We start from the raw sequence: 24887 nt of genomic DNA on the forward strand, positions 1-24887 counted from the left end.
ACGCAGGACTAAGCTATTATTTGGGCTCCACATTCTCTCCTCATCAAGGCTCTGGAGGGATTACAACAGTGGAGAAACGATGAAAGGAAACAGCTGGGAAGTGGCATCTGACCTTCAGGCTTCAGAAGGAAAAAAGCTGTTGTTGAACAGGGCAGAGTGTTCACTGGAAGGCTTAACTGCAGTTTCCCATGAGTGTTTTTTGTCCTAATCTGTGAGTCCCATAGGCCGGCTTGGTCCATGAGCCTACGTGGCACATGCGAGTGCTCGCTTCCTGGGCCGTGATTTTCCCAACACTCTGAGTGAAGGCTGGAAAGCACATAGAATGTATTTCATGGCCCCAAGGGTCACTCTGTATCCTCAGCAACATTCTTTTTCTCACTTTCCTAAAATACACTGTTTTTCCTCCCCATCCCACCTCCTCAAGAACAAAAAACAAATACCAGGGGCCAGAGAGCTAGTTCAATGGTCTGAGCACATACTTGGCCTGTTGAAAGCCCAGGATTGATCTCCAGAGCCACATGGTCCCTGAGCACCACCAGAAACAACCCTTGAGCACAGAGTCGGGGTGGGCCAAAACCCAGCAACAACAAAACAAAACAAATTGTTAGAAAGATCTGGAATTTGTCCACCATTTTGGCAAGTTTAAAGTTCTTCTAAAATCTATCTCTGGATCCTTTGGTTACAAACTTCTGCTCTGGTGGGTTGGAGTGACAGTACAGTGGAAAGAGCACTTGCTTTGCATGTGGCTGTCCCAGATTTGTCCCCAGTACCCGATATGGTCCCCCCCCCCAAGTCCTTCAAGGAAGGATCCCTGAGCACAGAGCCAAGAGTACACCCTGAGAACTGTCAAGTGTGGCCCCCCAAAACAAACAAACCAAAGCAAATCAACGAAAACCATCTGTTCTTGACTCACAAGTTAGGGGTAAGCCAGGGAGGAGTGTGTTTTTTCTTTTCTTTTGTTTTGTTTTTACTTTTAGGGGTTATACCCGGCGATGCACAGGGGTTATTACTGGCTCATGCACTCAGGAATTACTCCTGGCGGTGCTCGGAGGACCATATGGGATGCTGGGAATCAAACCCAGGTCGGCCGCGTGCAAGGCAAACGCCCTATCCACTGTGCTATAGCTCCAGCCCCAAGGAGCGTGTTTTCTGAGGAGGCACATGGGAATCATCTGGATAGCGGCACAGGTCACGGCTTGACCAAGGCCTGTACCCCAGGCTGAACCATGCACATACCATGCTCATGTTTTGGGGTATCAGTCCTTACCCTAGAGTCTCAGACCTCTTAGAACATGCCCCAGGGATCCTCATATAGATTGAGTCCCACCATTGAAAACCTGAATATTCTGTCAATGTGGCAAATGTTTGGGATTTTCGATGCAATAAAGGAACCATGAGCTGAATGTTGTGTGAGGCAGCCAGCTCGCTGCTGAGCCGGAAGCCTGTTATTGTGGCAATTAGGAGGCCAGGTGCTTCTTGTTGCGTGTGGTTCTAAGGCAAGAAACTGGGAACTGGAGAAACTGGGAACTGCAAACCAAGATGCTCAACTGCAATGCCCACATGCCCAGAGCTGTCTTGGGTGCAGAAAAATAGTCCTGAGGCTTGTTCCAAGTTTCCCTCTGCATGTTTGGAAAATCTAAGTGAGGCCTGTGTGTGTGTGTGTGTGTGTGTGTGTGCGCGCGCGCGCGCGCGCACGTGTGGGCAACTCGAGGGAGTTCAGCTTCTCCAAAGTGACCCCATGGCTTCCTGCAACACACTAGGAGTCAGTCCTTGCATCCACACTGGCTCACCATTTACCCACAAAGTCTTAGGGTTTGGGGCCACCTTGGCCATGCCCATCATTTTCTAATCTGGATCCTTCTACCAGGGCCATGGGCAAAACACAACAGTTTCTCAAATCTTGGGAAACTTTACTTTTTTTTTTTTTTTTTTTGCTTTTTGGGTCACACCTGGCGATGCACAGGAAGTTACTCCTGGCTCTGCACTCAGGAATTACTCCTAGCGGTGCTGAGGGGACTATATGGGATGCTGGGAATCGAACCCAAGTTGGCCACGTGCAAGGCAAATGCCCTACCCGCTGTACTATCATTCCAGCCCCGAAACTTTACTTTCTTGAGAATAAATCCCACCCAAAGACCAGCCTCACCACTTTGTCTCTTTCAATGGAAGCTTCTACACTGCTCTTTCCATGCAATCAAGTCCTATCATGTCATTTATTGGGGCAAGACGGCACTGCTATTAGCTAGTACTGAACTAAATCAGAAAAAAGGTACCTTTTTGGTTTTGCTGATGAAACTCCAAAATCTTTAGCTTGAACAAGTTCTTCTTGGGATACGAGCACTCCCTTGAACCCTCTAGAAACGCTCACACAACGAAGTGAGTACCTCTGTTGAAGAGAGGGATAAGCACATTTCATGAAACTGGTTTCCTTTGGTTTCATTTCCTTTTTGTTTTGGGGGGGTCACACTCGGCAGTTCTCAGGGCTTACTTCTGGCTCTGTGGTTAGGGATCACTCGTGGCAGGGCTTGGAGGACCATTGGGGTAAAAAGGAATTGAATCCAGGTGAGCTGCGTGCAAGGCAAATGCCCAGCCTGATGTGCTATCTCTCCAGCCCTTCAATCTCCTTTTTGTTTAAAAGCAAGCGACTGAATGGATTCTGAACTCTAATGACTTCTCTTACAGTAGAGTTCCTCCATGGATTTATTTTTCCATCTAGACAAGAAAATCTGCTTTCATACAAATAGCTCCTATGTTCTGCTTTTATGACCCGAACATTTCCAATGTCCTAGCAATCAAAAGGACAGACCCTACAAGCAGTATTAGTAATCAATCAGAACTACACTGCTTTTGAAATTCCGTGCTGCAAATCATTTTCCTCAGCCATTAGAGCAACCTGTAAAGAAGATGAATGTGTTGTCTTCATTTCACAGGGTTTTCTTGTTTTATTAGGGGGCCATACCCAGCAATGCTTATTCCTGGTTCTGCATTCAGGCATCCCTGCTGGCAGGGCTCTGGGGGCCGTATGTGGTGCCTAGGATCGAACCTGGGTCTGCTGCGTGCAGGAAAAACACCTATCCATAGTACTATTGCTTCATTGCATCAGCCACTCATAGAGTTTTCTTTAGTTCGAAGTTACAGTAAAGAAGTACATTTGGTGCCCAAAAGTGGAGAGTATGGGGAATCATGTCTGCCCTGGAGACAGGGGGAGGGTTGGGAAAGGGGAGTATACCAGGGATATTGGTGGTGGGAAATGTGCACTGGTGGAGGGATGGGTGTTTGATCATTGTGTGATTGTAACCCAAACATGAAAGCTTTTAACTATCTCACGGTGATTCAATAAAATTTCAAAAAAAAGAAGTACATTTGGGGGGCTGGAGCAATAGCACAGCGGGTAGGGAGTTTGCCTTGCACGCAGCCAACCCCGGTTTGATTTCCAGCATCCCATATGGTTCCCTGAGCACAGCCAAGGGTAATTCCTGAGTGCAGAACCAGGAGTAACCCCTGAGCATCACCGGTCTTTGTGACCCAAAAATTAAAAAAAAGAAGTACATTTAGTATTACTCAATTTAACCATCAGTAAAGGGCAGAATAAAATGCCAAGATTAAAGCTGATATTTTGCCTACTGGGTTATCTTCAAAGCTGGAAAGGGACTCTCTAAATGAAATATTTTATAAGAGTCGGAGACCCTGGGTTTGATTCCCTACACTAGGGAAAAAGTTTTTTTTTAAACTTACCTGAATGGGGGGTCTCCAACACATAGGAGGAAGAGGGTGACTTCAATGGGTTTTCTAGCAAAAAAAATAGTAAGCTATTGACCTTCCCTGGCTTCTACCCTTCCTTCCCCCCACTTCCTTAGCCCTGGGGCCACCAGGTGAGGAGGAATACAATGTGATGTTAGGGCCCCCGGGAGCTGCCTCTAGCTTTATTCATGGTAAGTTGAGTGGCAAGGGGGAAGTGTGAAATCCGCCCTTCCAGGAGCCAGGACTAAAAGGGTGCTGGGAATTTTGCTATACACACTTGCTTTGTGTAAATTAAGGTTTACATTTATATTAAAGCTGGAATGAGCATTAGAACTTCTGACTGCATTTCCTTACTTTGATCGATTTTAAAAAACTATGATCCTTTATATATGTGTTTGGGGGACTGCTGCTATGATAAATTTTACAGTGAACAGCTGGGATTGTTCACTTTACATGATCAGACCCTGCCTATCCCGGCTTCCCTGAACTCTGAAGTCTCCCATCCTGAAATAGGAAGTCTTCACTTTCTCCTTGTTTTGTCATTCTAAAACTATCAAAGTATTTTTGTCAGTACATAAGAAAAAACAAACAAAAAAATTGGTAAACCTTCACTGGTAAATAATAATTCTCCAAAATATAGGAGAAATTTAAAATCTTAACAACAAAAAAATGAATGTCAGGGCTGGAGCGATAGCACAGCGGGTAGGGCGTTTGCCTTGCATGTGGCCGACCCGGGTTCGATCCCCGGTATGCCATATGGTCCCCCAAGCATTGCCAGGAGTAATTCCTGAGTGCAGAGCCAGGAGTGACCCCTGAGCATCGCTGAGTGTGACCCAAAAAGCAAAAATAAATAAATACAGTTAAGGCCTTTAAAAAAAAAAGAAAATGAATGTCAAAAAATGAGCGAGAGACCTAAACAGACAACCTCAGGAAGATTATATATAGATTGCAAATAAGGACGTATAAAGACATTTACATCATCCCACCAGAACTGCAATGAAAATAAGAAGATACCACTACACACAATTATTAAGAGCCCAGATCCAAATTGCCGAAAGCCACCTAATGCTAGCAAGGATATGGGAAAACAGGAGCTCTCATTCATTGTGTTTTGCTCATTTTGGGAGGTCTGGAGCCATGCCTAGCAATGCTCAAGGTTTGCTCTTGGCTCTGTGTTCAAGGGTCACTCCTGGCTGGGCTTGGGGGACATATGGGGTCCCGCAGATTAAATCCAGGTTGGCTGTGTGCAAGGTAAACACCCTACTCGCTGGACTATTACTCTGGCTATTATACCAACCCTCTTTTTTACTTTTTAAATTTTGCCTACATTTTTAGATTCTTTCCGCAAACCCAAGACACATAGCTGATCAAGCATTCAGTAAGGGAAGGCATCGTCACTATACTAGAAGTAATATTGTACTTCAGATCTGCTTGGGGGGTGGTTAGGCAACACCCGGTGGTGCTCAGGACTTACTCCTGGTTCTGTGCTCAAGCATCACTCCTGGCAGGCTGGGGGGTCTATATTGGGTGCCGGGGATCACACCTAGGTTGGCATCTTTAAGGCAAATTCCCTACCTGCTCTACCAATATACTATCAAGGCTCTATCCCCAGCTCACACCCTGGCCCTGGAGAAGAAAATTTGCAAGATTTTTACAAAACAAAACATCCTCTTACCTTAGGAGCCAGCCATATCATTCTTGATATTTACCTCAAACACCAAGGTAAAATTACCACCCCAACAGTAAAATGCCCAAAGAAGGGGCCACACAAAAGTACTAAAGTACTTAATCTTAACAGAGGGTAAGGTGCTTGCCTGGCTTCACATATAGTCCCTCAAGCATTGCCAGGAGTGATCCATTAGCACCACCAGGTGTGTCCTAATGTGTCCTGTCCCCCCCCCCCCCACCATCAATGAGTATTTTTTTTGGTTTTTAATCACAACCAGCTGTGCTGAGGGTGTAATCCTGACTCTATGCAGAGATCAGTCCTGTTGAGGCCACGGAACCATATGGGGGTACTGGGGATTGAAACCAGCCAGTTGCATGCAAGGCAAGCACCCTACCTGCTGTACTCTGGCGCCACCCCTCAATCAGTATTTTTTTTAATGTTCACAGAAATCTGTATGGATGTGCATAGAAGCTTAACTTACAGTTGCCGAAACTTAGAGGAATCAAGATGTCCTTTAGTAGTCGAATGAATAAACATAGAATCTGAAGACAATGAAACATTTTTTAGTAGCCACTTATGGAAACTCATGATGGAAAGGTTGTTGTTGTTGTTGTTGTTGTTGTTGTTGTTGTTGTTGTTGTTTTGAGGGGAGGCTGTATCTGACTGTGCTCAGGGCTTACTCCTCTGCTCTCAGAGATCACTCCTGACAGTGCTCAAGGGACCATATGTCATGTCAGGGAGCAACTCAAGGTCAGCCACATGTTGACCTTGACCCCTGTACTATCTTTCCAGTCTCTGGAATCTTAAATGCATATTAATAAGCACTAGAAGTCATTCTGAAAAGGCAACATATGTGATTCCTAGCACGTGACATTGTGAAAATGGCAAAACTATAAAGATACCGAGATCAGTGGTTTCCAGGGAATAAAGGAAGGGAGAAATGAATAGGCAAAACCCGGAATTTTTTTTTTTTGCTTTTTTGGGTCACATGGAGCGATGCACAGGGGTTACTCCTGGTTCATGCATTCAGGAATTACTCCTGGCCATGCTCAGGGGACCATACGGGATGCTTGGGAATCAAACCCGATATGGGCCGCATGTAAGGCAAATGCCCTACCCGCTGTGCTATCACTCCAGCCCCCAGAAGTTTTTTTAGGGCAGTGAAACTATTGCTTGATATTACAATGGTGGCCATGTCAGTATACATTATGAATTTGGGTATGTGGCTATTTGTACCACAGACAGTACTAGGAGTGAACCCTAACATGAACTATGGACTATACTGGATAATAATGGGTCAAATTAGGGTTATGGATTATAATAACGTACCGCTCTGGTGGGGTTTTTAACAGCAGCAGAGGCTATGAGTGTTTTTAAGAGCAGAGCTTGATACTTTCCACTTGCTTTTGCTGTGAACCTGAAACTACTTTAAAATCTAAATAAAACTAGTAATTTAATAATAGTAACAATAATGAAGTCAAATGATTACCAAAAAACTAAGACTTTGCCTTCCTCACCCTTCATTAGTGGGGGGGGGGGGGGCTTCTCTGTGATAATTAACGAGAAACCCCTGAGAAACACATCTACAGCTGATATATATAATTAGTAGGTGTCAAGGAATAGTGTCTGTCTTGAATAAAAATGGTTAAAATCTACATTCCTTTTACCCTACTCTGACATTCTCACTCTTAAATCCTTTAACGAAACAAATCTTAATACCAGTATGTTTTCTCTTTGTAGGTCCTTTTCTATTTTCATACATATGATTATTCAACAAATATTTATGGAGCAGCTACTATGTGCCAGATACTCTTCTAGGCTAGATCCCATATCAAAGGTGGGGAATACCTGTACATGAGAAACTAATAGTGTGAAATTTACATTTAAGAAGAGGCAGATAACGAGTAAAATAAATAAGTTGATTATAATCTGGGGGCCCAGTGTGATAGTTTAGGGGATAGGGTGCTAGCCTTGCATGCAGCCAACCTGGGTTCGATCTCCAGCATTTCCATATGGTCACCCGAGCAGCACCAAGATTAATTCCTGGGCCGGAGTGATAGTACAGCGGGTAAGGCGGTTGCCTTGCATGCAGCTGACCCGGGTTTGATTCCCAGCATCCCATGTGGTCCTCTGAGCACCGCCAGAAGTAATTTCTGAGAGTAAAGCCAGAAATAATCGCTGTGCATCACCGGGTGTGACCCAAAAAGAAAAAAATGATTAATTCCTGAGTGCAGGGGGCTGGAGCAATAGCACAGTGGGTAGGGTGTTTGCCTTGCACTCGGCCAACCTGGGTTCAATTCCCAGCATCCCATATGGTCCCCTGAGCACCGCCAGGGGTAATTCCTGCGTGCAGAGCCAGGAGTAACCCCTGTGCATTGCCAGGTGTGACCTAAAAAGCAAAAAAAAAAAAAAATTCCTGAGTGCAGAGCCAGGAGTAACCTCTGGGCATGGCATCACTGGGTGTGGCCCCCAAACCCCACCCACCAAAAAATCCATAAGAGTCAGGCAGAGAAAACAGCCATGAATAGCCTGCTTGTTGGAAGTCGTCAAGAGAAGTCATCACAGAGAAGGCAGCATCTGAGCCGACCTGAGGGAGCAAGTCAGGCAATCAAAAGAAGCTCACTAGGACCACAGAGAAAGCAACTGTGGAGGTTATGAGATGGGTTCTATGTGTGGGAACTGCAAGGAGAACTCTTACTCGAGTAGAATGAGAAAGGAGATGACTAAGGGGAAGCAAGGACTGAGAGGTAAGAGGGAAGGAGTCCAATGTGGATGCCTGTTGATTCAATGGAAAGTGTGCAAAGGGGTGATTGCTAGAGGGTTCTGAGCAGGGACAGCCCCACTAGGCAGGCTATATCAGCGGGCATTCTCCGGGGGGGCTATGCTGAGCATCAAGTTTAGAAGAGCAGGAGTAGGGGCTGGAGTGATAGTACAGCGGGTAGGAAGTTTGCCTTGCACGTGGCAAACCCGGGTTCGATTCCCAGCGTCCCATATGGTCCCCTGAGCACCGCCAGGAGTAATTCCTGAGTGCAAAGCCAGGAGTAATCCCTGTGCATCACCAGGTGTGACCCAAAAAAGCAAGAAAAAGAAGGGCAGGAGTAGAAGCAGGAAAAGTAACTGAAGGTGATGGCAGCAGTCCAGGCAATAGGATGGTGCCTTTACTCAGGGTCGGAATTGGGAGCAAGGCTGTGGACATGGAGTGGCTGAATTCTGGAACGTTTTCACGACAGAGTCTACATGATACACCTAAAGACTGGAGCTAGTAAGGAAAACAGTATTGTTGGAAATTGCTTTAAGATTTTTCATCTAACTAACTACAGGGAGAGACATATTCAGGGGTGCATAGGGCTTACTCCTGGCTCTATGCTCAAGGGACATTCCTGGTGGAGCTCAGGGGAAGGAAGGAAGGGACTGAGGGAAGAGAACATATATCAAATGAACAAATGCTGAACTTGGAGTCAGAGCGATAGTACAGTAGGTAGGGCATTTGCCTTGCACATGGCTGATCTGGGTTCAATTCCTGGCATCTTATGGTCCTCTAAGCCCTGTCAGGAGTGATCCCTGAGCACTGCCAGGTGTGGCCCGGAATTTTTTTTAATGCTGAACTGAAGACCAAAGAAAAATTACTGAAATAGGGCTGGAGCAATAGCACAGTGGGCAGGGTGTTTGCCTTGCACGTGGTTGGCCCGGGTTAGATTCCCAGCATCCCGTATGGTCCCCTGAGCACTGCCAGGAGTAAGTCCTGAGTGCATGAAACAGGAGTAAGCCCTGAGCAATACTGGGTGTAACCCCCAAAAAAAGCAAAAAAAAAAAAGATTATTGAAATGAGTTTTGAGGCTGAGGAAAGTTAGGCGTTAGAGCTGCACTCTTTGCACAGCGAGCCCTGGTTTGGTCCCCAGCACTGTGGGGCCTCCCAAGCACTGGTGGTTGTAACCCTAAAGGTCTCCCGAGTACTACTAGGTGTAACTCTGGGAGTTCCCAAATAACACTGTGTGGGCCCTGGTGGCCCCGTGCTGCAGGGCTCCAGTGGCACTACACCTGCACCTAGTCTGCTTGGCCACGAGCGAAGTGGCCTTAGGGACCCTGAGCACTGCTTAGGAGGCACCCCTCAAAAAAGAGAGCAGTTTTTCAATTATTGCATTAACCGAGGGAATTTGGAAATGGTTAAGTGACTATCACCTAGAGAAATATAAAAAAGTCTCTCCTAATTTGTTTTTGAAAAATCTATTTTCTAAAGATTTAATAATGTTTTTCTGTTTTTTGTTGTTTGGGGGTTTTTTTTGGGGGGGGGTGCACCCAGCAGTGCTCAGGGCTTCCTCCTGGCTCTGTGCTTAGGGAGGGTTCCTAGAAGGGCTCCAGGGACCATATGGGGTGCTAGGAATCAAACCCAGGCCAGCCTTGTTCAAGGCAAGCACCTGAGCCTCTGTTCTATCTCTCTGGACCCTTAATAATATTTTGTTTATATCTCTTCCACTGGCCAGGGACGCTATTTATTAATCAGACAATAGTAAATTTACAGCATTACCCAGACCATTCAGGGCCAACCATAACAATCATTGCAACAGAAAAAAAAATGAAAATTTAAATATCACACCGAACTATTCCAGAAACTCAGGAATAAACTGTTTCATGGGTGTCTGGCATATTTCAGTGGTAGAGGTCTTGCAGGCACTAGACCATGAGTTCGATCCCCACCTCACCCCAATGCCAAGGCAATTCCAGCCTCTGTCATTTGGGATCTCGGGCAGCACAACAGTTTGTGGACTCTGGGCACATCAGAACCCGGTGTGCCAGCACTGCAAGTCACAACCTGTGTGTAACTCCAGTCACTGCAGCAACAAAAAAGGAACAAAAGTAGGAAAACATTTTTTAATTTCTTTTAAAAATAGCATTTTGGGCGTGGGCAAGACAGGTAGTATAGTGGTTAAGACACTTCCCTAACACACAGCCACCCTGGTTCAATCCCCAGTACCGCCTAATGGATCCCTGAGCACCGCAAGGAGTGGTCCTTGAGCACAGAGCTAAGAGTAATCCTGAGCACTGCCAGGTGTGGCTCCAAAACAAATAAAAAAAGAAAGTGTTTTGGAAATTTCTACTTCATTTCCCCAGACTCAGTTTCTTATCTGGGGACAATTTTGGCCTCTTTGGGGGATATTCAGTCATGTCTTGAGAAATTTTTCATTGCATTAACTGCCAGAGATCTAATATTGTGGGCAGAGGCCAGGGATGTTATTAAATATTCCAGAATGCATAGGACAGCCGCCCAATAAATGCAAACAATGGCAAGGCAGAGAAATTTTAATTTAGTGTATGGTTCTTTATCTCGGGGAACAGAATTTGCAGCTTAACAGAATAATAATCAAAACAAAATTGTTCCTTTTTATTTTTCAGTAAAATCATAAAATGCTACATGGTGGAAGAAGAAAGGAAAGGGAAAAGAGAGATCTGGGAAAATTAACATGCTGCACAAGACTTGTGAGCTCTGAGTATTCAAATCCTGGCAAAATCTGGGAGATGCGGGAGTACAAAAGGATGAAAGAGCAATTGGAGTGATCTGTGCTCATCCACCCAAAAGCATAGTTTCCCAAGGATTATAATGCTGGAACTGGACCTGATCACAGGAAAATCATATTAAGCCTCAGGGCAAGTGATGGAGGGTCAACCCAAGAGAAGACCAAGGAGCAGAATTTCTTCACCTTCTAAAATATTTGTTCCCTGTAGCTCTCTGGCTGCTCTCATTCATCAACTGCTACATAGGAAAGTGGCAAAGACAATTCGATCAGCTAAATCAATGACTGAATAAACAGCAGTGCTCTTACATTATTTAAAAATTTTTTTAATTTAAAAAAAAAAGGAAAGTGGCAAAAATCCTCAGTAGAATGGAATTGATGTAAGTCTCTTCTTCTACTAGCATATCTTAATACGATGCACAAGCTCCATCCTCTCCTAGCCCAGGCGCAGTACCTGATGCCTCCACGGGCCTTGTTAGGAGTGGATAGAAGGGACTAGAGACATAGCTCAGAGGACTGTGCACATCCAGCCCAGGCTCCATCCTCTGTAGCCACAAGGTTCCTGGAGTACTGTTGGGAGTGACCCCAAGCACAGAGCAGGGACTAGCTCCCCAATGGCACTGGGTGTGGCCCCAAAGCCAAAACAAACCAAAGGAAACTAATGGTGGAATGAATGGCTGGATGTGACACTTCCCTTCAGGGCTGGGTGTCATAGATGCTGTTGGTGCCCTTCTCCTCTGCAGAGCTCCTCGCAATATGGTCTCCTACCAGCTGGCACAGGTCTCATCGGTCCCAGTTCTCATCAGCCCAGGTGTGTGGCTACCCAGAGAGACAAGGAGGTAGAACAGTGTGAGGTTTCCTCCCGGGCAGCCCTGGCAGGGACCAGTTACTGCCCCATCCTCTGTTGGGGATAGGCCTGGCATCATCTTTCCCATGCTGGTTCAGCATCCCTTCCCCTGGGCAGCTGACCAGCACTTCTTGAGATGAGCTCCCAAAAAACTACCCGCACCAAACTCCCTCGTCCTCATTTGCTTCTAAGACAAAGCAAAAACCAAAGACATGGTCAGTGCCAAGTCGAGACTTGGCCCATCCCATGGCAGGCGACAGGGACACTTCTGCACTGTCAGACACTCCAGAATGTCAGCTGGAGAACTCCATTTGGATCACACTTGAGCTTCTAGAGGACAGAATGCATCTACCCCAGAAGCCCAAAAACTATTCTGAAAAGAGGACCTCTGCACTCCTCTATTAACTGCACAGGCAAAATCTGAAAACAACCAAGAACAGATGACTAGACAAAGAAGCTATGGTATATATAACAACGGAATACTACTCAGCTATGGAAAAGATGAAATCAGGCAATTTGCTGCCCTGTGGATGGATCTTCAGAGTACCATGGTGAGTAAAGTTCACCAGAAAAAAAGAGATCAGACAAAGAATGATCTCTCATACGCAAGATAAATTTTTATTTTAAAAAAAACATAGTAGGGAAAAACAAATGCCCAGAGACAACTAGAACTGAGAACTGGTCTTTAGTAGGAATCTTGCCAAAGGAGGTATATGGGGACAGCAGTGGAGGAAAGCCAACACTTTGGTGGAGGGCATGGTGCATGGATAAAACAAACCCTACCATTAACAGTACTTTAACAACAGTGACTAAAATAAAATTAAATAGATTCTTTTAACGGGCAGTCAAGAAAAGCTGGCACTTTTTTTTTTTTTGGTTTTGGGGTCTCACCCAGCAGTGCTCAGGAATCACTCCTGAAGTGGTTGGCAGACCATAAAGGGTGCTGTAGACCTAACCTGCTTCAGCCATGAGCAAGGTAGATGCCCTTCCCGCTTTACTTTCACTCTGGCACCAAGAGGGTCTTTTTGTTTTGTTTCTGGGCCACACCCGCAGTGTCCAGGGCTCTGCACTCCTGGCTCTGCGCTCAGGGATCACTTAGGGTGCCACAAATGCCACAAATCACAAAGGGTGCCACTTAGGGTGCCAGTTTGGCCTTGTGCAAGACAAGTGCCCTGCATGCTGTACTATTGCTCCATCCCCAAAGGAGGTTTTCTTTTATTCTATTTGGGTTGGTTTTTTTGTTTTTGTTTTTGTTTATTTAATTTTGGGGTCACACCCAGAGATGCACTCAGGAATTACTCCTGGCGGTGCTCAGGGATGCTGGGAATTGAACCCGGGTTGGCCGCATGCAAAGGAAACGCCCTACCCACTGTGCTATCATTCCCGCCCCTATTTGATTTTTTAGAGGGCACCGCACTTAGCTATGCTCAGGGCTTACTCCTAGCTCTGCGCTCAGAGCTCACTCCTGGCGATGCTGGGGCAGAAGGGCAAATGGGGTGGCTGAAATTGCAGGCAACAAAATGAATGAAATTAAAAGAAGGGAAGCAGGGTGATAATACAGCATGGAAACCCTGAGTACTGCCAGGTGTAGCCCCTCTGTAACAAACAAAAAACCCAAACCCTGGGAAACCAGGAAACCAAATAATCGCTTGCAAATCATCAAAGATTAAATCCCCAAAATACACTGGTGGAGGGATGGGTACTTGATCATTGTATAACTGAAACCCAAGCACAAAAATTTATAAGTCTATAACTGTACCTCATGGTGTTTCACTAATAAAAAATAAATAAATAAATAAAAATCCCCAAAATAACAGCAACATCAACAAAAAGGAAAAGCAAAAAATAATTTCCCACAAATTATCTAAGGTTCAATTACAAAAATAACAGCAGCAAACAAAGGAACACCAAATAATCACCGGCAAATGATGGAAGAGTCTATCGTCCAAATAACCAAAAAAAAAAAGAAAGAAAGAAAAAGTCCCACAAACATGTAAAATCAAACAATTGCCTGCAAATCAATGATCGAACACAAAGGAAAATAAAAGAATAGTCACCCACAAATTATCTAAGTTTCAATCCCAAAATAATAACAACAAAAAATGGAAAACCAAATAATCGTCCACGAATGATTGAAGACTTAGTCCTCAAAATAACAACAAAAAGCGGAAAACTAAATAATCGCTGCAAATGACCAAACAATTAAAAAAAAAAAAGAAAACAAGAGCATGGAAAACCAAATAATCGCTAGCAAATGATTGAAGGTTGAAGGCTCAATCTCCCAAATAACAACAACAGAAAAAGGATAATTGCTCACAAATCTAAGGTTCAATTACATCAAATCCATCAGTACTATTGTAGCTCTGGGCTACTGTCAAATTCATATGAAACTTTGTTTTTGTTTTTGTTTTTTCACTTTTGCTTTTTGGGTCACACCCAGGGATGCTCAGGGGACCATATGGGATGCTGGAATTTGAACCCAAGTTGGCCGCGTGCAAGGCAAACGCCCTACTCGCTGTGCTATCGCTCCAGCCCTGAAACTTCTATCATCTAGCATAAACCTCGTAAACTTGTAGGTGAAATTTCAAAGGATACCAGCGAGAAAGAAGCTTTTAAACAGTAAGTTTACTCCAGAACCCTGATATCCAAAGGCAAATAACTTGCCTATCCTACACTTTTAATTAGCTATGAAATAGCCTTCGTGTAATACCTGTCACTGTCCTCCCGTTGTTCATCAATTTGCTCGAGTGGGCCCAGAAACGTCTCCATCGTGACAGTTGTTACTGTGTTTGGCATATGGAATACGTCACGGGGAGCTTGCCAGGCTTTGCCGTGCGAGCGAGATACTCTCGGTAGCTTGCCGGGCTCTCCGAGAGGGGCCGAGGAATCGAACTCGGGTCAGCCATGTTGGCTGCGTGCAAGGCAAACGCCCTACTCGCTGTGCTATCGCTCCAGCCTTCGTATAATACCTAGGAAAATAGAAGTTAAGAACTTACAGATATGAATGCGCTGTTAGGGCCGAAGGACAAATAGAATTGATTTGTCTTTCGCGTGGGCGTCTGGGGTTTGATCTCCCACACTACAGTCTCCCAATGCCTCCCAGGGAGATTCGTGAGCACCGAGCCAGGTGTGGCCTGAGAACAATAAAAACCCAAAGGATCCTAGAAAATAAAACCCTGTTAGGGCCAGAGAGAAAATACAGCAAGTGAGGCACTTACCTTCTACCTGGTATTAGTTTTCCAAGCACGCCAGACACGATATCCCGAGTGCAACTGGGTGTGGCTCAAAAAACACAAACTAAAACAGAAAGAAAACCACGTTAAGTAGGCAAACCCCCTGTTAGAAACTGTTAGTCAGATGATTAGGGAAGGTGCAGAACTCTGAACCTTGCATGGAAAGGAAAATTTTTCCATGCAAATCGAAGCAATTGCTCATGGAATCTGGGGTGTGTTGAGCTGGAAAGGGGATATTTATAGCATTTCTGCTGCAAGATTCCCCGTCCCCCGCCTCAAATTGCAAGCAAATCAGAGAGCAGCTCATAGAAAAGTGCTTACCAAAAAAAAGCAACGACCACCTTCCATAAGTCGCCTATCGTGCTGTAGCGAAAATCGGCGTGTCTGGATGCCGCAGCAAGGATCTCCTTTTTTCCCCCCCGGCGTGCACGTGCTGTAGCGCGCAGGCATCCAAGACGATGCGGAGGGACAAAGAGTGCTGAGGCACGTCTGGCTTCGAAATGAACCTTGCGCTTTCCGTCCAGCGACGTCATCAGCGTGAGGCGAGAGACTTCTCAGCTGCCACGTGAGGGGCCACGTGAGGGAGAGCGTCGGCGCTAATTTCTCGGTGGTCGAGGACTCTCGCTTGCTCATGCAGGCCTAACCCCCAGCGTCTGGAGTTCGCATCGACCTCCCCCTAGTCCCACGGCTTCTTGAGTTTACTTCCCCCTTCAGCCTAGCGCACAGCGTTTTGACGACGAGTCCGGCACTTTGTCGGCGGTTACATCAGGACAGGTACTAAAGGAAAACGTAAAGCATTCGTGTTACCCTTCTTTTCGGGCGGGATTGCGGGGGGGGGGGGGGGGGGCGGGGGGGGGGCACATCTTGTGGGAAAGTGATTATTTTGCGGGCTTATAGCATTTGTACGTCCACAGATCTTAAAAAAAAGATTAAATATTTTTAAATTTAAAAACCATACAAACACTATTATATTTTGTTTATGTAGTTTTATATCTTTTGTTAAAAAGTCATACTTGGGAGGAGCAGAGGTATGGCTCAGTGGTACATAACTTTTATTTACTTTTAAGAAATTGTTTTTGTTTTATTAAAGACCATGATTTACAAAGTCATTAATAACTGAGTTTTAGACATATAATATTTTAACCCTAATCCCAACACAAGTGTTCCCATATTCCCTTCGCCATTGTTCCCATATTCCACTCTCCCCACAGCCACCCTCCATCTTGGCAGGCAGGTACATTATTACAAAGTTGGTGGTTGTAGTTTAGATCTCATGTCTTCAGTATTGTTGAGTTGGTACAGTCCTTTAATTTGCTTTTTGGGTCACACCCGGTGATATACAGGGGTTACTCCTAGCTCTGAACTCAGGAATTATCCCTGGCGGTGCCCAGCGAACCATATGGGATGCTGGGAATTGAACCCAGGTTGGCTGCATGCAAGGCAAACGCCCTACCCACTATGCTATTGCTCCAGACACAGTACAGTCCTTATAATACATGTGTGAAGCCTTAGGTCTAAACCCTGGTACCATATTAAAAAGCACTATTTTAGGGCCGGAGAGATAGTACAAATAGTACAGTGGGTGGGGTGTTTCCCTTGCACGTGGCCTACATGGGTACCACTCCTGCCGCTGCCCCCCAGCACAATCAGGAGTGATACCAGAACACAAAGCTAGGAGTAAGCCTTGAGCACCATTGGGTGTGCCCCAAAAAACAGAACACAATTTTTTCTCTTTATTTAGGCACCATATTTTGCCACAATGCAACAATATTTAGAGCAAACTTTGGATCAGGCAGAGTCTATCATTGAAAGTGCACAACAGAGACCCTCTGAAAGCAATTACTCATCTGATGGAGAAAAATCTCTCCATCAAAAATTGTATGACATCTATGTGGAAGAATATGAAAAAGAGCCTGAAGAAATTCAGGAATTGAAAAGTAATGCGAACTTGTTAGAGAAGCTTGTTAGGAGAGAGTCACTGCCCTGTTTAATTGTAAACCTGTACCCAGGGAAAGAGGGCTATTCCCTGATGCTGAAGGAGAAAAATGGGTCATGTTCAGAATCCATACACCTGCCTTACGATGAAGCCGAATTGCTCGAATACTTTGATGCAGAAGAATTGCCTCCCATTTTGGTGGATCTCCTGGATAAATCTAAGATTAATGTTTTTCATTCTGGGTGTGTCATAGCAGAAATAAGGGACTACAGGCAGTCTAGTGATGTGGCACCTCCTGAATACCAAAGTAGACATATTCTCTTACGACCAGCAATGCAGACTTTAGCCTGTGATGTACAGTCAATAGGCAGTGATAGCCAGGAATGGTGCCAGGAAGATAAACTTCTGTTGGAGAGCCAAAAGTTCTTAGCTACAGCCGAACCACTGTGCCTTGATCCTTCCGATGAAGCAGCCTGCACTGAAAACAGATTGCTCTACAAGCAAAAGATGAATACTCGCCCAATGAAAGGAAACCTCAAGAGGCATTCTGCTTCCTCTCTGAATAGGCAGCAGGAGCTGTCTGGTTGTTCACCTCCTCCTGAGCTGAGCATGGTGAGTTCCTGCAAAAGAAGCAAAGGCTGTAGAGAAGTTCCACAGTATGATCTTAAAATTTCTGAGGGCAGTTATGTAGATATGTGGAAGCAGAGACCCTGTGACTTGGCTGTCCCTTCTGAAATAGATGTGGAGAAATATGTGAAAGGGAAGAAACCTGTCAGCCACTCACACCCAGTAGCCTGGTCAGCCCAAGAGGTAAAGGATGATTCTGGATTTGGGTTTAAATCTGGCAGACAGTCTCAGACTGCGGAGCTGATCTTCATGCAGTCACCGAGTAATCCACCTATGTCTGGACAAAGGTCGTGTACAGAATCCAGATGTGAGAGACCACTGTCTCCACCCCAGTCCTCCATGGATGACCATTCACAAAGTATCATGCCCGAGTATCATGATCTTGGGAGCATGGTCAGTCCATCTGAGGAATTGGACCAGATGGACACTATATGTCCATTATCCATCAGCTCTGCTGGCTCAGCCAATCTCAGCCTACTTTCCCAAGGGGAAAATACATTCCAGGCTGAGACCATGCTGATTCCGAGTTCAATCCTGGGGCAAGAAATTGAATATATGGATATACCCATGACACTTCCTTCAAGCTCAGAAGACAGTTCCTCATGGAACATTTTTACTCCAGAGCAGACAATCAGCTTTTTTAGATTTCTATCACCTGATTCTGCTTCTAAGCCACCAGCTTCTACCCAGACATCCCCTGTGGAAGTGAATAGAGTCCATGTGACAGCTGCCCTGTCCACATCATCAACCACATCATCACAGACAAGCCAGGCCTTGACCACTGTTGTTGTACCAAATGTCTCAGTCTTGTCTACAGATAACTTTTCACAACAAGCCCCAGCCCTGTCTACTACCAACTTCTTACAAAGGTCTCCGGTCCTGTCTACTGATGTCACCCAGAGAGCCCTTGCCTCGTCTACTTTCAACTTACCACAAAGAACTGCAGTGCTGCCCAGCACCGACTTACAAAAAACCATAGCACCATTGGCTGTCAACTCATCAGGACAAACCCTAGCCCTGTCAACTATCACATCACAAATAACTGCAGCACCTGCCATGTCACAAATATCCACAACCTTCTCCACTGCCATCACATCACAGTGGACCTCAACACTGCCCACTATCAGTTCATCATGGGAAAACTCAGCAGTGCCCAATGTCAGTTCATCACAGCAAATTTCGTCCCATTCCACTGCCATTGCAACACCGTATGCCTCATTGCTGCCAACTGTCAGCTCATCACCACTAACTTCATCTCTTTCCACTGTCACTGTTTCACAGTATGCCTCATCGCTGCCAACTGTCAGCTCACAACCAACTCTAACTCTGCCTACTGTCTGCTCCATACAGGGAGCGCTGCTCTTGCCCACTGTCGATTCACAGAGAAACCTGGACTTGTCCACTGTTTTCTCATCACAAAGAGATGATCAAAGATCACAGAAAGCCCCATCCTTGTACACTGTTGTCTCAACACAGACAACCACATCTCTGTCTACTTTCAGCTCATCACTGAGAACTGTGGTTTTGCCCACCATCAACTCAATACAGAAAACCCTTGTCTCATCCAATATCAGATCATCACAAAGAATCCCAGCACTGACCACTATCAGCTCCTCTCAGAGGAACCTGTCCAACCAGGCGACTTCCAACTCTGTAGGCTTGAGCAACTGGCTTGTGAGCCCGTGTCACCAAACCCAGTCTCTGGTGAGTGATTCCAATCCTATGCCAGAATCTACTTCAGTGAACAGAGCTCCTGTTAGAATTGTGGTAAACAAAAATGCTTTGGTGAGTGATTCCAATCCTGTGCCAGAATCTACTTCAGTGAACAGAGCTCCTGTTAGAATCGTGGTGAACAAAAATGCTTTGGTGAATGATCCCAACCCTATGCCAGGCTCTACTTCAATGGAGAGCGCTCCTGTAAAAATTGTGGTGAACAGCAGTGCTTTGGTGAGTGATTCCAACACTATGCCAGGCTCTGCTTCATTGGAGAGCGCTCCTGTAAAAATTGTGGTGAACAGCAGTGCTTTGGTGAGTGATTCCAACACTATGCCAGGCTCTGCTTCACTGGACAGAGCTCCTGTAAAAATTGTGGTGAACAACAATGCTTTGGTGCGTGATCCCAACCATAAACCAGGCTCTACTTCAGTGAACAGAGCTCCTGCCAGAGTTATGGCAAGCGACAAGGCTTTGGTGAGTACTCCAAACCCTATGCCAGATTCTACTTCAGTTGGCAGAGCTCCTGCCAGAATTGTGGTGAGCTACAAAGCGTTAGTGAGTGCTCACAACTCTATCCAAGGATCTACTTCTGTAGACACAGCTCCTACCAGAACCATGGTGAGCGACAAGTCTTTGGTGAGTGCACCCAATCCTATGCCAGGCTCCTCTTTGGTGGACAGAGCTCCTATCAGAATCGTGGTGAACAACAAGGCTCTGATGAGTGCCCCCAAAGGCATGCCAGGCTCTACTTCAGTGGACACAGCTTCTGCCAGGATTGTGGTGAACAACAAGGCTTCAGTAAGTGCCCCCAACCCTATTCCAGACTCTACTTCAGTGGGCAGAGCTCCTGCCAGAATTACGGCGAGCAAGAAGGTTTCAGTGAGTGCGTCCAGCCCTATATCACACTCTACTTCGGTGGACAGAGCTCCTGTCAGAATCGTGGTGAACAGGGATTTGGTGAGTGCTCCCAGCCCTATGCCAGGCTCTACTTCAGTAGGCACAACTGCCAGAGTTGTGTCAAGAAACAAGGATTTAGAAAATCGACCACCAAAGGTGCTACCCAGTACACAGCAGGCGGGTGTTAAGCTTTACTTGAAAAGTGCTACTGAGAGTCTCAAGCCTATAACACTATTCCAGGTTCCACAGGATTCACTCCTTTGGAAGATGCATCAGCAGCCACAACAACCACAGCATCCGCAGCACTTATGTCAGTTGGTCCCATGTAAGCAACTTCCACAGCACTCTACTTTTCATCCTCAACCACTAGTTTTACAGGATCCAAATGGACAGGAATCCACCAGTCAGAAAACATCTTCATCTGCTCAGAAAGCAAACCGTGTTAACCTCACTAAGGTGAGAGGTTTGCCCCACCAATCAGTTGTATTCTCTCAGCTTGGTACACTCCAGAAACCTGGAGATCTTCCACAGCACAGAATCCATGTGGTTTCAGTGAGGCAGCGGCAACAGCGTCCGTATCTACCTCAACAGCAGGAGCCAGTTCAACAACAGGTGCCATCTTGGTCAACAGCAACCACCACCTCCACAGAGGCAGATCCCACAGCCGAGAATCTTGCAGCACCTAGTAACCAGAGCAACGTCATCACCCCAGATTGCTGAACCTCCTCGGCACCAGCCAGGTTTTCCCAAGGTAAGGTAAATTTAGGCCTTCCAACCATTCCCAATTCCTACAATTGTGTTCCTCTTTTGCTTTTTAATTGTTTTGTTTTGTTTCTGTTTTAGGACACCTCCAGCCAGTCTTTGGGCACTACTCCCAACACTGTGCTCTAGGGTCACTCCTTCAGGTGCTTAGAGATCAGGTTGGGTCCCCTTCATACAAAACCTATGCTCAGCCTCTTTAGAACTAATTTTTAAAGTGAAATAGTTTTTTGTTGAGTGAAATTTGCTTAGATATGAGGGGAGAGAGAATGACAAATATATGTTCAAGATAGAACAGGACCTATCCAGAGTGTAAAAAACAAGCAAAGAAATGTAGAATGATAAGTGTTCAAGAGACCATGGGCTTGAAAAAGCAAGCTGCAGTAAGGCCTTTGAGCTATCTCTCTGTCACCTTGTTCTTTCTCTTTTTATTACAAATAGCAAGAATTTCCAGTTTTGGTATCTGCAATGGATCAGTCTTTGACATGGTTGGATGTGTAAGTTTTAGTGAGAAGCACAACTCCATGGCTTTTCATATAGAACGGTCATGGTCACGGTCCTCCCGTTGTTCATCGATTTGCTCGAGCGGGCCCAGTAACGTCTCCATCGTGAGACTTGTTGTTACTGTATTTGGCATCTCGAATACATCATGGGTGGCTTGCCAGGCTCTGCCGTGCAGGCGAGATACTCTTGGTAGCTTGCCGGGCTCTCCGAGAGGAGCGGAGGAATAGAACTCAGGTCGGCCATATTGGCTGCGTGCAAGGCAAACGACCTACCGCTGTGCTATCGCTCCAGCCTATATATGAAGAGTCCATCTGTCTATTGCGATCCTGGTGCTATCGCTCCAGGACTTTTCTATATGAAGAGTCTGTCCGTCTCTTCATATAGAAAAGGGATTTTAAATGATTTTAGAAACTGGGATTGTCTTGTTCAAGTCATCGCTTTGGCGGTGGCCTTTCCCTTTGCTATTTTGAGTTGAACGTTCTAAAGTGTATCCAAACAGACTAAGGCTCCCTTTAAACTCCTAAAGTTTACAGTTCCTCTAAGACAATAGAAGAATAATTGAGTGATGTTCAAGTGAGCATGCCTTTTACAAGACCGACTTTTAAAACTTGAAATAAGCTTGAAAACACATAATAAAACATTTCATTCAAGCCATCTGAAGCATACAATTGAGCGGTGAGGAGAAGCCCACCATGTGTAATCCATCTGGGAATGGTTTTGTCTTGCTGAAGTCAAACCACCCACGCGAGCTTCAGCTCACTGCTTTCCTGGGCCACCACCCCTCAGTTTTCTGCTCTGTGACTTGGACTTGTTTTACAGACGTGGTAGAAATAGGATCTGAGTTAGGATTTGGGAGGAACTGGCTTATGTCACAGAGCCAAATGCCCTCAGGTTCATCCGTGTCGTAGTATGCAACAGGGGAGTTTGTGAACATGGCTTCCTGTGCATAATGTGTGTTGAAGCAACCTGTCGGCTCCAAGAGACATCTTTGCGAAGAAGAACGTACTTTGGTGTTTATTTCCTTTGACTTTTGTGTGTTTACTTGAAAAGTTTTAGGTGGTGTGTGAAGTGCAGCTCTTTTTCCACAAATGGGTTTTACCAAAAAATGTGAAAGCTCCCAGCAGAGGATGCTCATCACACTTGGCCTGAGGCCGTGGAGCCTTGACTATGCAGAGAGATGAGGCAGACATGGTTGTGGGGTATCCTCAGACCTTTGCAAGGCCCCAACCTATGCCAGGTGCCCCGGGGAGCCCAGGTCTCCACACTGCGGCCACCGGCTGGGACAAGGTGCGTAGAAAACATCTGCTTTTTCCTCTTTATAAAATCCTGCACATGTCAAAAAAATACTAGACAAGCTGCAGAACTCTCGGTTCTTTGCATCAAAGCAAATAGTTGTCCATTTTGTTTTTGTTTTGAGCCCCATAAGCAGTGCTCAGGGCTTATTCCTGCCTCTTCACTCAGGGATCACTCCTGGCAGAGTTCAGGGAACCATATGTGGTGCCAGAGTTCACAAAGCAAGCACCCTACTCACAGTACTACTGTTCTGGCCCCATAGGTATGAAGTTAGCAATTAATTCCATTTGTTTTCTTTTGTTTTGGGGCACACACCTGGCTGTGTGCAGAACTTACTCCTGGCCCTGTGCTCAGGGATTATTCCTACAGGGCTCAGGGGACCATATGTGATACTGGGGATCGAACCCGGGTCGGCTGTGCACAAGGCAAGTACCTTACCTGTTACACAATCACTTTGGCCTCACCCTTTTTGTATATTTATTTGTTTATTGCTACCTTTCCCTTTTTCTCTACTAATGGATTCTCAGCTGGTTATCAGTTCCTACTCCACCATCTCTTTTCCCTTTCTTCCTGTGTCAATAGATTTTGAGCAGGGATGTAACTCAGTGATAAAATACTTCAAAGCACTTGCCTTGCATGTGTGAGGACCTAGGTTGGATCCCCACCATCGAAAAGAAAGAAAAGCCATGACTTCTAACCTTTTCCTTCCCCCTTTCTTTGTCTTGAGGTGTACTTCATACAAGCAGTACACCACTGTAAAGTGCACTTATCAGTGGCATTTACTGTAATTAGAGTGTGGTGCAGATACCACCTATATCTATTACCAAAACTTTTGCATTACCCCAAATAAATCCCTATATCCACTAAGTGCTCAGTTCTCATTTCTTCCCTCTCTTTGTTCAGAAAATCACCAATTTGCTGTATCTCTGAACTTCCTTCTTTGAGATATTTCCTCCAAATGGAATATAACAATATATGGCCTTTTGTATCTGGTCTCTGACAGTAATTTTGGTTTGTTTTTGGGCCACACCCAGTGATGCTCAGGGGTTACTCCTGGCAGACTTTGGTAACCATATGATATTGAACCTAGGTCAGCCACTTGCAAGGTGCGATAATACCTGCTGTATTATTGCTCCAGCCCCTAATGTTTTGAGGTTCATCTATATGACATTTATTAGACTTGAGTAATTTTTTTATGGCTGGACAATACTCCATTGCTTGTATAGGCCATGATTTTATTATTTGATGTATCTTTGGATTTTTTAATTCTTTTGACTTTTAAGAATTATGTTGTGGGGCTGGAGCAATAGCATTGTAGGTAGGGCATTTGCCTTGCACGTGGCCAACCTGGGTTCGAGCCCTGGCATCTCATATTGTCCTCTGTGCAACGTCAGGAGTAATTCCTGAGTGCAGAGCCAGGAGTAACCCCTGAGCATCACCGGTGTTTAAAAAAAGTTCCCCCAAAAGATTTGTGTTGCTAGGAATATTGATGTCTGAGTTTGAGTACAGGTTTTATATTTCAAATAATTTTCATACTTTTCCACAACTCTCATACTTTGTTTTAGTACAAATTTTAAAAGCATGTAAGTTTTTTTAAGTACATGTTTATATATTTTGCCTTTTGTTCTAACAATAAAAAACAGGTAAAATTGATCCGGCAAGATGAGTGAAGAGACAGTAAGTGGTGAGTGTTCCTTCATTAAGCTGCTATCTTATTGTGTTGCTAAGTCCTGAGAAAGAAAGGAGGAGTTCAGCCATCTTTGGGAAACACACCAGAAATTCCATCTAAGCGATCCTGACTGAGCCCAGAAGAACTTCCTGTAACCCATCCTGGACATCTTGGGGATGGTACTTGCACTTTCCAGAAGTGAACCAGTACAGTGAGCATTTGCTTGATCTTGGATGCCTGCAGCTCAAACTCTCACTAGATTTCATGTCCTTCCTCTGTCTGACCTCTGTCTGATCCTTTCTGTTATATATGGAGGCACCAGGGAACTGTTGTTGAGTAATATGGGACTCCCTTTTCAGACAGACAAATACAGCTTAGTGTCAGATCACCATTTGGTGTCGTGTGTGTGTGTCTTCCCCAGAATCCTCTTCAAGGTTTATAATTTTGTGCAAATATGACACTTGATGAAGAAGAAAGTCTATCACC

The sequence above is a fragment of the Sorex fumeus genome, unplaced genomic scaffold, assembly GCF_029834395.1.
Source record: "Sorex fumeus unplaced genomic scaffold, SorFum_2.1 ptg000086l, whole genome shotgun sequence".
Lineage (NCBI taxonomy): Eukaryota > Metazoa > Chordata > Mammalia > Eulipotyphla > Soricidae > Sorex > Sorex fumeus.